This window comes from Macaca nemestrina, chromosome 8 (genome assembly GCF_043159975.1).
Source record: "Macaca nemestrina isolate mMacNem1 chromosome 8, mMacNem.hap1, whole genome shotgun sequence".
Classification (NCBI taxonomy): Eukaryota; Metazoa; Chordata; class Mammalia; order Primates; family Cercopithecidae; genus Macaca; species Macaca nemestrina.
The window spans coordinates 136181277-136192481 of NC_092132.1; the positions used below are offsets into that span (position 1 = coordinate 136181277).

General features: G+C 38.2%; 1 long non-coding RNA gene across 3 annotated transcripts in view; it reads left to right on the forward strand.

The window, feature by feature from the left end:
- The window catches only part of LOC105482134 (uncharacterized), a 64988-nt gene that overhangs the window by 45646 nt on the left and 8137 nt on the right, over nucleotides 1–11205 (forward strand). For all 3 annotated transcript variants that reach the window (XR_011607192.1, XR_011607193.1, XR_987408.2), the window contains exon 2: nucleotides 10772–10876. This is a non-coding gene — a long non-coding RNA (uncharacterized lncRNA). The remainder of the gene's footprint in view (nucleotides 1–10771; nucleotides 10877–11205) is intronic.

Sequence of the window (11205 nt, forward strand, 5' to 3'; positions counted from 1 at the left end):
ATTTTAAAAATCTGCCCCAACAATCCAGTCACCTCCCAACAAGCCTCACATCTCCAACATTTGAAAATGCATTTCAACATGAGATTTGGAGATGACAGCCAACACTATATCAGATACTCTAATAACTATGTGCCTTGGGGATGGTCATCTTGTATCGTATCTCATAGGATTCTCTAAATTTCTTGTATCTGCATGTCTACCTCTCTAGCAAGATTGGAAAAATTTTCTTGAATTACACCCTCAAATACGTTTTCCAAGTAGCATTTTCTTATTCTCTACTAGAAATGCCAATAAGTCATAGGTTTAGTCTTTCTCTTCCTCTTGGTCTAGTCTATTTAAAAAACCTTCAACTGTATTTTGGAATTCCTATAGTGAATATTTCAATTCCAGCAGTTCTGTTTGGTTCTTATTTAATGCAGTTACATTATTCTTAGCTGGCCTTTTTCCACAAGGTCTTGGATATATCATCTTACTCCTTTCTGGCCTATAAGTGTTCTGCTGAAAAATCTGTTGATAATGTCATTCGGGTTCCACTGTACATTACAATTTGCATTTCTCTTGCTGCTTTCAAGACTATTTTTTTATCTTTAACTTTTGACAGTTTTAACTTTCTTCTGGACTTAAACTATATAATTGACTAAATGTACCTAATAGATATCTATAGAATACCCCAGCCAACAAACCAAAGAATATACATTCTTCTCATCTGCAAATGGAACATTCTTTAAGATTGATCACATGCTCTGCCATAAAGTATGTTAAGTTAAATGAAAGACTATTATTGTCTTTCATTCTATCTCTCCAAATATACAAACTCTATTGTTTTACTCCTCTTCCATCCATGTTTTATACTTTTGATGTCACAATTTACATCTTTTCATAATTTGTATCTCTTAAATTATTATAGCTTTAGTCATTTTAATAGTTTTGAGTTTTAATCTTTATACTAAGTTCAAAGGTTATACCTTTAACTTTTAACCCTAGGCAATGAGTAGGTCAATTTGGTGTATGTTAAAACAATAAAGGTTAAAGGTATAGCATATACTAAATCGTTTTAACATATACCAAATTGACCTACCCATTGCCATTACGGGGGTATTAGAGTGTCTTGGATTTGAAAATGTTCTTACTTTGATCAGTAACCTTTATACTTTCATGCTACTAATTGGCATCCCCTTATCCATCCTGAAGAACTCCCTTTTTGAATTTTTACAATGCATGTCTAGTGGTGATAAACTAGGCCTTTGTTTGTCAGTCTTTTTCATCCTTTATTTTTGAAAGACAGGATTGTTGGGTAGAGTATTCTTAATTGGATTCCCACACCCCTACCCGCCTCCACCCTGTCCCCACAAAGTTTTGAAAATGTCATCTTACTCCTTTTTGGCCTACAAGGTTTCTGCTAAAAAATTTGTTGATAATGTCATTGGGATTCCTTTGTACATAACAATTTGCTTTTTTCTTGCTGCTTTCAAAACTCTCTGTTTTTCTTTAACTTTTGACAATTTGATTATGATGTTTCTCGGTGTATTAATCTTACTTGGCATCTTTGAGTTTACTAAATCAGGATTTCTGTTTCCTTCTAAAAGCTTGAGAAGTTTCTTGCTTAATGTTACTTTCTGTATTTTTCTGGAACGTTGATAATGCATATGATGGTCAGTTGATGTTATTCCATTAGTCTTTTAAAATGGCTTCACTATTTTCTATTTTTGCTCCTCAAACTGGGTGACTTTTTTTTTGTTTTGAGTTAAACAACAGAGATTTATTTTCTCCTGTTATGGAGGCTAAAAAGTCCAAATCAGTGTGCCAGCAGAGTCAGTACCTAGCGAGGGCTGTTAAATTAAAAATTATAGGAGGCAGTTGTTTTGGACTAAGATGCTATACCAAACCCCAACAGACCAGACTAAAAATCACAGTGGAGTCACTCAGGCTGAGGTTCAACATCACTAAACTAAAACTAAGTTGTTACCTGACCTTCTGAGAAATCAGAAATTTTCATCTCCACTGAGTAGTAACAAGGTAACTTGCCTTGAATGGCAAGGAGATTGAATGGGGAACTTGGATATTTTTGTCCACCTGGCAGTAGAGAAGTGGCACTCCCCTTCTTCCACCAGCATGGTATCTGAGGAAGCCTCTTAAAACAAAAGATAAAAGGAGATAATGGCCAATTTCTCAAACAGGCCAGTTTCAGTCTTCAATCAGCATTATAATAAAGTTCCTTCTGTTTTAACTCTTAACCTGAAGTAACCTTAAGATAACTTGAATAGTTACTGTTCTATTTTTCTGCTTTAAAAGGAAAGTAAATTTGACCAATCTACTTTCCATTCTTTATTTCTGCTTTCTTCTGTTCTTCTCTGTCTGTAAAACTAACAACCCCTTTTGCTCAGCTCATTGGAGCCCTAATTCTATTTTATGAAATGAAGTGTTGCCTGATTCCAGAATCACAAGTAAAGCCAATTGAGATCTTTACATTTGTTGTAATTTTGTCCTTTGACAGATCTCTCTCTTTAGGTTTCAGATGCCTGCCTTCCTGCTATGTTCTCACGTGACCTTTCCTTGGTACCTGCACAGGGGACAGAGCAATCTCTTTTCTTTTTCTTATAAAGTCACTAATCCTATCAGATTAAGACTCCACGTTTATAACCTTATTTAACCTTAAGTATCTTCTAAAAGCCCTATTTCCAAACACAGTAACTTTGGGCTTTAACATATGAATGTTGGGGGAGCGGACATAACAAGCTATAAACAAAGATTTATGTGAAGATATAAATCTTATTTTTGTAATTTAACTTTTATTTTAAGTTCAGGGGTACATGTGCAGGTTTGTTACACAGATAAACTCATGTCATAGGGGTTTGTTTTGCAGATTACTTTGTCATGCAGGTAGTAAGCCTAGTACCCATTATTTATTTTTTTTCTGCTTCTTTCCCTCCTCCTACTCTTCACCCTCCAGTGGGCCCCAGTGAGCTGTTCCCTCTATGTGTTCATGTGTTCTCATCATTTAGTTCCCACTTACAAGTAAGAACATGTGGTATTTGGTTTTCTGTTTCTGCATTAGTTTGCTAAGGATAATGGCCACCAGCTTCATCCATGTTTCTTTAAAGGACATGATCTCATTCTTTCCTATAGCTGCATAGTATTCCATGGTGTATATATACCACATTTTCTTTATCCAGCGTTATTACTGACGGGCATGTAGGTTGATTCTATGTCTTTGCTATTGCGAATAGTGCTGCAGTGAACATACACATGTAGGTGTCTTTAGAACAGAATGATTTATATTCCTTTGTGTATATATCCAGTAATGGGATTGCTGGGTCAAATGGTATTTCTGGTTCTTGAAACAGAAACTTGATAACTTTCAATGACCTGTCTTTGAGTTCCCTGATTCTTTCTTCTGTTTGATGTAGCCTGCTGTTGAACATCTCTATTAGATTTTTTAGTCAGAGTATTTTTCAATTCTAAGATTTCTGTTTGGTGTTTTAAAAACTTTTTTTTAAAATCTCTTTGTTGAAATTCTCAGTTTTGTTCCTGCATTGGTCACCTGATCGGTGAGCATGTTTATGACCTTTATTCTAAATTCCCTTTCAGGTAAATTGCATATCTCCACATCACTTGGGTACGGTTTTGGAGATTTATATTGTTCTTTTTTTTTTTTGGAATAGACATTTTTCTTTTATTATTATTATTATACTTTATGTTCTAGGGTACATGTGCACAACATGCAGGTTTGTTACATATGTATACATGTGCCATGTTGGTGTGCTGCACCCATTAACTCATCATTTACATTAGGTATATCTCCTAATGCTATCCCTCTCCCCTTCCCCCCACCCCACAATAGACCCCCGTGTGTGATGTTCCCCTTCCTGTGTCCAGGTAATCTTATTGTTCAATTCCCATCTATGAGTGAGAACATGCAGTGTTTGGTTTTCTGTTCTTGTGATAGTTTGCTGAGAATGATGGTTTCCAGCTGCATCCATGTCCCTACAAAGGACACGAACTCATCTTTTTTATGGCTGCATAGTATTCCATGGTGTATATGTGCCACATTTTCTTTTTATTATTATTATTATTATTATTATACTTTAAGTTCTAGGGTACATGTGTACAATGTGCAGGTTTGTTATATATGTATACTTGTGCCATGTTGGTGTGCTGCACCCATCAACTCATCAGCACCCATCAACTCATCATTTACATCAAGTATAACTCCCAGTGTAATCCCTCCCCCCTCCTCCCTCCCCATAATAGGGCCCGGTGTGTGATGTTCCCCTTCCCGAGTCCAAGTGATCTCATTTTTCAGTTCCCATCTATGAGTGAGAACATGCGGTGTTTGGTTTTCTGTTCTTGCAATAGTTTGCTGAGAATGATGGTTTCCAGCTGCATCCATGTCCCTACAAAGGACACAAACTCATCCTTTTTTCTGGCTGCATAGTATTCCATGGTGTATATGTGCCACATTTTCTTAATCCAGTCTGTCATTGATGGACATCTGGGTTGGTTCCAAGTCTTTGCTATTGTGAATAGTGCCACGATTAACATATGTGTGCATGCGTCTTCATAGCAGCATGATTTATAACCCTTTGGGTGTATAACCAGTAATGAGATGGCTGGGTCAAATGGTATTTCTAGTTCTAGATCCTTGAGGAATTGCCACACTATCTTCCACAATGGTTGAACTAGTTTACAGTCCCACCAACAGTGTAAAAGTGTTCCAATTTCTCCACATCCTCTCCAGCACCTGTTGTTTCCTGACTTTTTAATGATTGCCATTCTAACTGGTGTGAGATGGTATCTCATTGTGGTTTTGATTTGCATTTCTCTGATGGCCAGTGATGATGAGCATTTTTTTATGTGTCTATTGGCTGTATGAATGTCTTCTTTTGAGAAATGTCTGTTCATATCCTTTGCCCACTTTTTGATGGGGTTGTTTGATTTTTTCTTGTAAATTTGTTTGAGTTCTTTGTAGGTTCTGGATATTAGCCCTTTGTCAGATGAGTAGATTGCAAAAATTTTCTCCCATTCTGTAGGTTGCCTATTGACTCTGATGGTAGTTTCTTTTGCTGTGCAGAAGCTCTTTAGTTTCATTAGATCCCATTTGTCAATTTTGGCTTTTGTTGCCATTGCTTTTGGTGTTTTAGACATGAAGTCCTTGCCCATGCCTATGTCCTGAATGGTGTTACCTAGGTTTTCTTCCAGGGTTTTTATAGTTTTAGGTCTAACATTTAAGTCTCTAATCCATCTTGAATTAATTTTTGTATAAGAAGTAAGGAAGGGATCCAGTTTCAGCTTTCTACTTATGGCTAGCCAATTTTCCCAGCACCATTTATTAAATAGGGAATCCTTTCCCCATTTCTTGTTTTTGTCAGGTTTGTCAAAGATCAGATGGCTGTAGATGTGTGGTATTATTTCTGAGGGCTCTGTTCTGTTCCACTGGTCTATATCTCTGTTTTGGTACCAGTACCATGCTGTTTTGGTTACTGTAGCCTAGTTTGAAGTCAGGTAGCGTGATGCCTCCAGCTTTATTCTTTTGACTTAGGATTGTCTTGGCAATGCAGGCTCTTTTTTGGTTCCATATGAACTTTAAAGTAGTTTTTTCCTACTACTTTAGGAAAGTAGTAGGAATTCTATGAAGAAAGTCATTGGTAGCTTAATGGGGATGGCATTGAATCTATAAATAACCTTGGGCAGTATGGCCACTTTCACGATATTGATTCTTCCTATCCATGAACATGGAATATTCTTCCATTTGTTTGTGTCCTCTTTTATTTCATTGAGCAGTGGTTTGTAGTACTCCTTGAAGAGGTCCTTCACATCCCTTGTAAGTTAGATTCCTAGGTATTTTATTCTCTTTGAAGCTATTGTGAATGGGAGTTCATTCATGATGTGGCTCTCTGTTTGTCTGTTATTGGTGTATAAGAATGCTTGTGATTTTTGCACGTTGATTTTGTATCCTGAGACTTTGTTGAAGTTGCTTATCAGCTTGAGGAGATTTTGGGCTGAGACGATGGGGTTTTCTAAATATACAATCATGTCATCTGCAGACAGGGACAATTTGACTTCTTCTTTTCCTAATTGAATACCCATTATTTCTTTCTCTTGCCTGATTGCCCTGGCCAGAACTTCCAACATTATGTTGAATAGGAGTGGTGAGAGAGGGCATCCCTGTCTTGTGCCAGTTTTTAAGGGGAATGCTTCTAGTTTTTGCCCATTCAGTATGCTATTGGCTGTGGGTTTGTCATAAATAGCTCTTATTCTTTTGAGATTCGTTCCATCAATACCTAATTTATTGAGAGTTTTTAGTATGAAGGGCTGTTGAATTTTGTCAAAGGCCTTTTCTGCATCTATTGAGATAATCATGTGGTTTTTGTCTTTGGTTCTGTTTATATTCTGGATTACGTTTATTGATTTGTGTATGTTGAATCAGCCTTGCATCCCAGGGATGAAGCCCACTTGATCATGGTGGATAAGCTTTTTGATGTGCTGCTGGATTCAGTTTGCCAGTATTTTAGCATCGATGTTCATCAGGGATATTGGTCTGAAATTCTCTTTTTTTGTTGTATCTCTGCCAGGCTTTGGTATCAGGATGATGTTGGCCTCATAAAATGAGTTAGGGAGGATTCTCTGTTTTTCTATTGATTGGAATAGTTTCAGAAGGAATGGTACCAGCTCCTCCTTGTACCTCTGGTAGAATTCAGCTGTGAATCTGTCTGGACCTGGACTTTTTTTGTTTGGTAGGCTATTAATTATTGCCTCAATTTCAGAACCTGCTATTGGTCTATTCAGGGATTCAACTTCTTCCTGATTTAGTCTTGGGAGAGTGTATGTGTCCAGGAATCTATCCATTTATTTTAAGTTTTCTAGTTTATTTGCATAGAGGTGTTTATAGTATTCTCTGATGGTAGTTTGTATTTCTGTGGGGTTGGTGGTGATATCCCTTATATCATTTTTTATTGCATCTATTTGATTCTTCTCTTCTTTCTTCTGTATTAGTCTTGCTAGTGGTCTATCAATTTTGTTGATCTTTTCAAAAAACCAGCTCCTGGATTCATTGATTTTTTTGAAGGGTTTTTTGTGTCTCTATCTCCTTCAGTTCTGCTCTTATCTTAGTTATTTCTTGCCTTCTGCTAGCTTTTGAATGTGTTTGCTCTTGCTTCTCTAGTTCTTTTAATTGTGATGTTAGGGTGTCAATTTTAGATCTTCCCTGCTTTCTCTTGTGGGCATTTAGTGCTATAAATTTCTCTCTACACACTGCTTTAAATGTGTCCCAGAGATTCTGGTATGTTGTATCTTTGTTCTCCTTGGTTTCAAAGAACATCTTTATTTCTGCCTTCATTTCGTTATGTACCCAGTAGTCATACAGGAGCAGGTTGTTCAGTTTCCATGTAGTTGCATGGTTTTGATTGAGTTTCTTAGTCCTGAGTTCTAGTTTGATTGCACTGTGGTCTGAGAGACAGTTTGTTATAATTTTTGTTATTTTACATTTGCTGAGGAGTGCTTTACTTCCAACTATGTGGTCAATTTTGGAATAAGTGTGATGTGGTGCTGAGAAGAATGTATATTCTGTTGATTTGCATGGAGAGTTCTGTAGATGTCTGTTAGGTCTGCTTGGTGCAGAGTTGAGTTCAATTCCTGGATATCCTTGTTAACTTTCTGTCACATTGATCTGTCTAATGTTGACAGTGGGGTGTTAAAGTCTCCCATTATTATTGTGTGGGAGTCTAAGTCTCTTTGTAAGTCTCTAAGGACTTGCTTTATGAAACTGGGTGCTCCTGTATTGGGTGCATATGTATTTAGGATAGTTAGCTCTTCTTGTTGAATTGATCCCTTTACCATTATGTAATGGCCTTCTTTGTCTCTTTTGATCTTTGTTGGTTTAAAATCTGTTTTATCAGAGACTAGAATTGCAACCCCTGCATTTTTTTATTTTCCATTTGCTTGGTAGATCTTGCTCCATCCCTTTATTTTAAGCCTATGTGTGTCTCTGCACATGAAATGGGTCTTCTGAATATAGCAAACTGATGGGTCTTGACTCTTTATCCAATTTGCCAGTCTGTGTCTTTTAATTGGACCATTTAGCCCATTTACATTTAAGGTTAGTATTGTTATGTGTGAACTTGATCCTGTCATTATGATGTTAGCTGGTTATTTTGCTTGTTAATTGATGCAGTTTCTTCCTAGCATCGATGGTTTTTACATTTTGGCATGTTTTTGCAATGGCTGGTACTGGTTGTTACTTTCCATGTTTAGTCCTTCCTTCAGGAGCTCTTGTAGGGCAGGCCTGGTGGTGACAAAATCTCTCAGCATTTGATTGTCTGTAAAGGATTTTATTTCTCCTTCACTTATGAAACTTAGTTTGGCTGGATATGAAATTCTGGGTTGAAAATTCTTTTCTTTAAAAATGTTGAATATTGTCCCCCACTCTCTTCTGACTTGTAGAGTTTCTGCCGAGAGATCTGCTGTTAGTCTAATGGGCTTCCCTTTGTGGGTAACCCGACCTTTCTGTCTGGCTGTCCTTAACATTTTTCCTTCATTTCAATTTCAGTGAATCTGGCAAATATTTGTCTTGGAGTTGCTCTTCTCGAGGAGTATCTTTGTGGCGTTCTCTGAACTTCCTGAATTTGAATGTTGGCCTGCCTTACTAGGTTGGGGAAGTTCTCCTGGATGATATCCTGCACAGTGTTTTCCAACTTGGTTCCATTCTCCAGCACCAACTGTCTGACACGCCCCAGTGAGATGAACCCGGTACCTCAGTTGGAAATGCAGAAATCAACCATCTTCTGTGTTGCTTACACTGGGAGCTGGAGTCTGGAGCTGTTCCTATTCAGCCATCTTGGCACCCCTTCCTAAAATCTATATTGTTCTTTAAATTGGAATATATATCTCTGTTTCATCATTTTCTTTGAACTTTTGTGTTAGTTTCTGTATGTTAGATGAGACAACTGCCTCTCCCACTCTAGTCAGCTATAATTTTGTGTCTACTGATTCCTCCTAGAGTTTGTCCACGTGATGAGCATCCCACTATTACAGCTTCCACCTGAGACTACATTCTCAACCTCCCACCTCTCAGAGTGGAGGGAATTAGACATATGCAAGTCTCTCTAGACCACAGGAAAAAGGCGATTTTATACAGGTGCATAAGCATTTCCAGGAGCCTTATCCCCCAGAAGCAATGCACAGAAGGGGCTTTAAAATGCAACTGTGTGTCACTTCCTGGAATGGGTTTATGGCACACTGTTCCAGGGCTACTTGGTGGCCTGGTTTCTAATATCCATTGGGCAGAACGGAGACCCTGACAAGCAGGTTGGCTCCCATGCTTTCTCCCCTAACTAACACCAGTGATAACTCCAGGTCTATTAATCCCACCTGAAAAGAGTTTGTCCACTCTTTCCATTCTTAGGACTGCATCTTAAACCTCCCCACCCTGGAGGTAGAGGGGACTAGGCATATACAAGTCTCTCTAGGCCACAGAAAAAGCAGTTTTATATAAGCCTGCATGCACTTCCATGGACTTCATACTGTGGGAGGAGTGTGGAGTAGGAGCACTAAAAATGCAGCTCCATGTTTCTTCCCAGAAAGGATTTATGCCATGCATTGGGTGCTGCAACTTTTATAGCAACCATGATTAACTGAATCCTAAATACCTTCTAGCTCAAAGAACAGAAGAAGACACATGTGAGTCTCTCTAGATTATCTGACAAAGAGGTGGTTTTCAGTGGGCATCTAAGTACTTCCAGGGGCTACATCCTCTGGGTGCGGTGCAAAAAAAATACTGGAATGTGCAGCTCCCATTTTCCCTCCGGAAGGATTTTCCTGCACATTCTTTCCATGACTATTTGACAGGCTTGCTTCTAATAAACTTGCATTGGTGAGCAAATAGTAGCCCTCCAGTAATCTGAGCCACAGCTTGGCACTTCCTGAGCCTTTCTTCCAGTTCACCCCAGTAATAAATCTAGGCCTATTCATTTTCCTTGAAGGAGTTAGTTCACACACCAAGAGCCACAACTTATATAGCTCTCACCAAAGGCACTATCTTCTTAATGACCCAGCTCTGGGAATCAGTGGGGCTTTCCATTCCTGAATGTCCCTAGGCCACAAAAAACAAATAGGTGGATATGCCATAGGCTTACTTCCAATAGGTATCTCCCTAGGACCACAGGCTGCAGCCTGAACACCAGTATAGGTACTTACCCCATATTATCTCCCTGCCTTGCAGCAGAGAGAGTGGCAGATAAACACGCACACTCAGCTTCACCTTGAAAACAGAAGAACTGGAATATACATCCAACACTCTACCTTCCCAGTTACGTCTAGAAGGTTTGGTTTCTACCTTACTTTTCCCAGAGTTCTAACAAGACATGCCACATCCTAGTCTCCAGGGGGCCACCAAAAACAGAGACATGGGTTTAGACAAACACAAAGAATTCAGAGGCACCTTGAAATCTCTGGCCAAATCAATTGGTGAGATTCTTCTTCACTCATTTAGATTTCATTAGAGAAAAGGTAACATTGCATAATAAGGGCAGAAGTCTTCAACCTGGAAGCAAAATTGTATATTTCTGAATCTCTCTGAACATATTTTTGCTTTTTCCATTATGTACTATATATAATCAAGAACAAAATAACTGAATTGGGTTTCAGGATACTCATTGTGCAATATAATTTACTTGACTCATTTGTATACAACTGTATCATCATACTTGAGCCACATTTTTATCGTTTTTTTGTTTGTTTTGTTTTCGTTTTTGTTTTTTGCCACCACATCCTCCAGTGAGGTGATCTTGGTCAGAATGTGAGAAAATTGTGTCTGCCTAGGAGCACCAGTGGTGACCTGGCATTGCAACAAGATAGCAGCAGAGCTGAACAAGCCCAATTGGTAAGAAAGATGACAGGCTTTCAAATATTGATATATGTCTTTCATTTGTCCTTCCCACTGAGACCAGATCTCATATCCACCTCTTCCGAGGATATCTACACTCACCAGGATCTCCCAGCTATTACACTGCTGCGTAAAATACTGATGCTTCAATGTAATTTATTCTCTTAATGAATATTTATCCATTCGAATGTCTGCTTTTCTCTTAAGATTATTATAGTCATCACAAGTCAAAGAGGGAGAATAGTGTTAAGAACGAATCTGCAGTTTATAGCCCTGATACTGGAATTTACAAACAGAAATTCTGAGTTATGGATAAGTAAAGATTC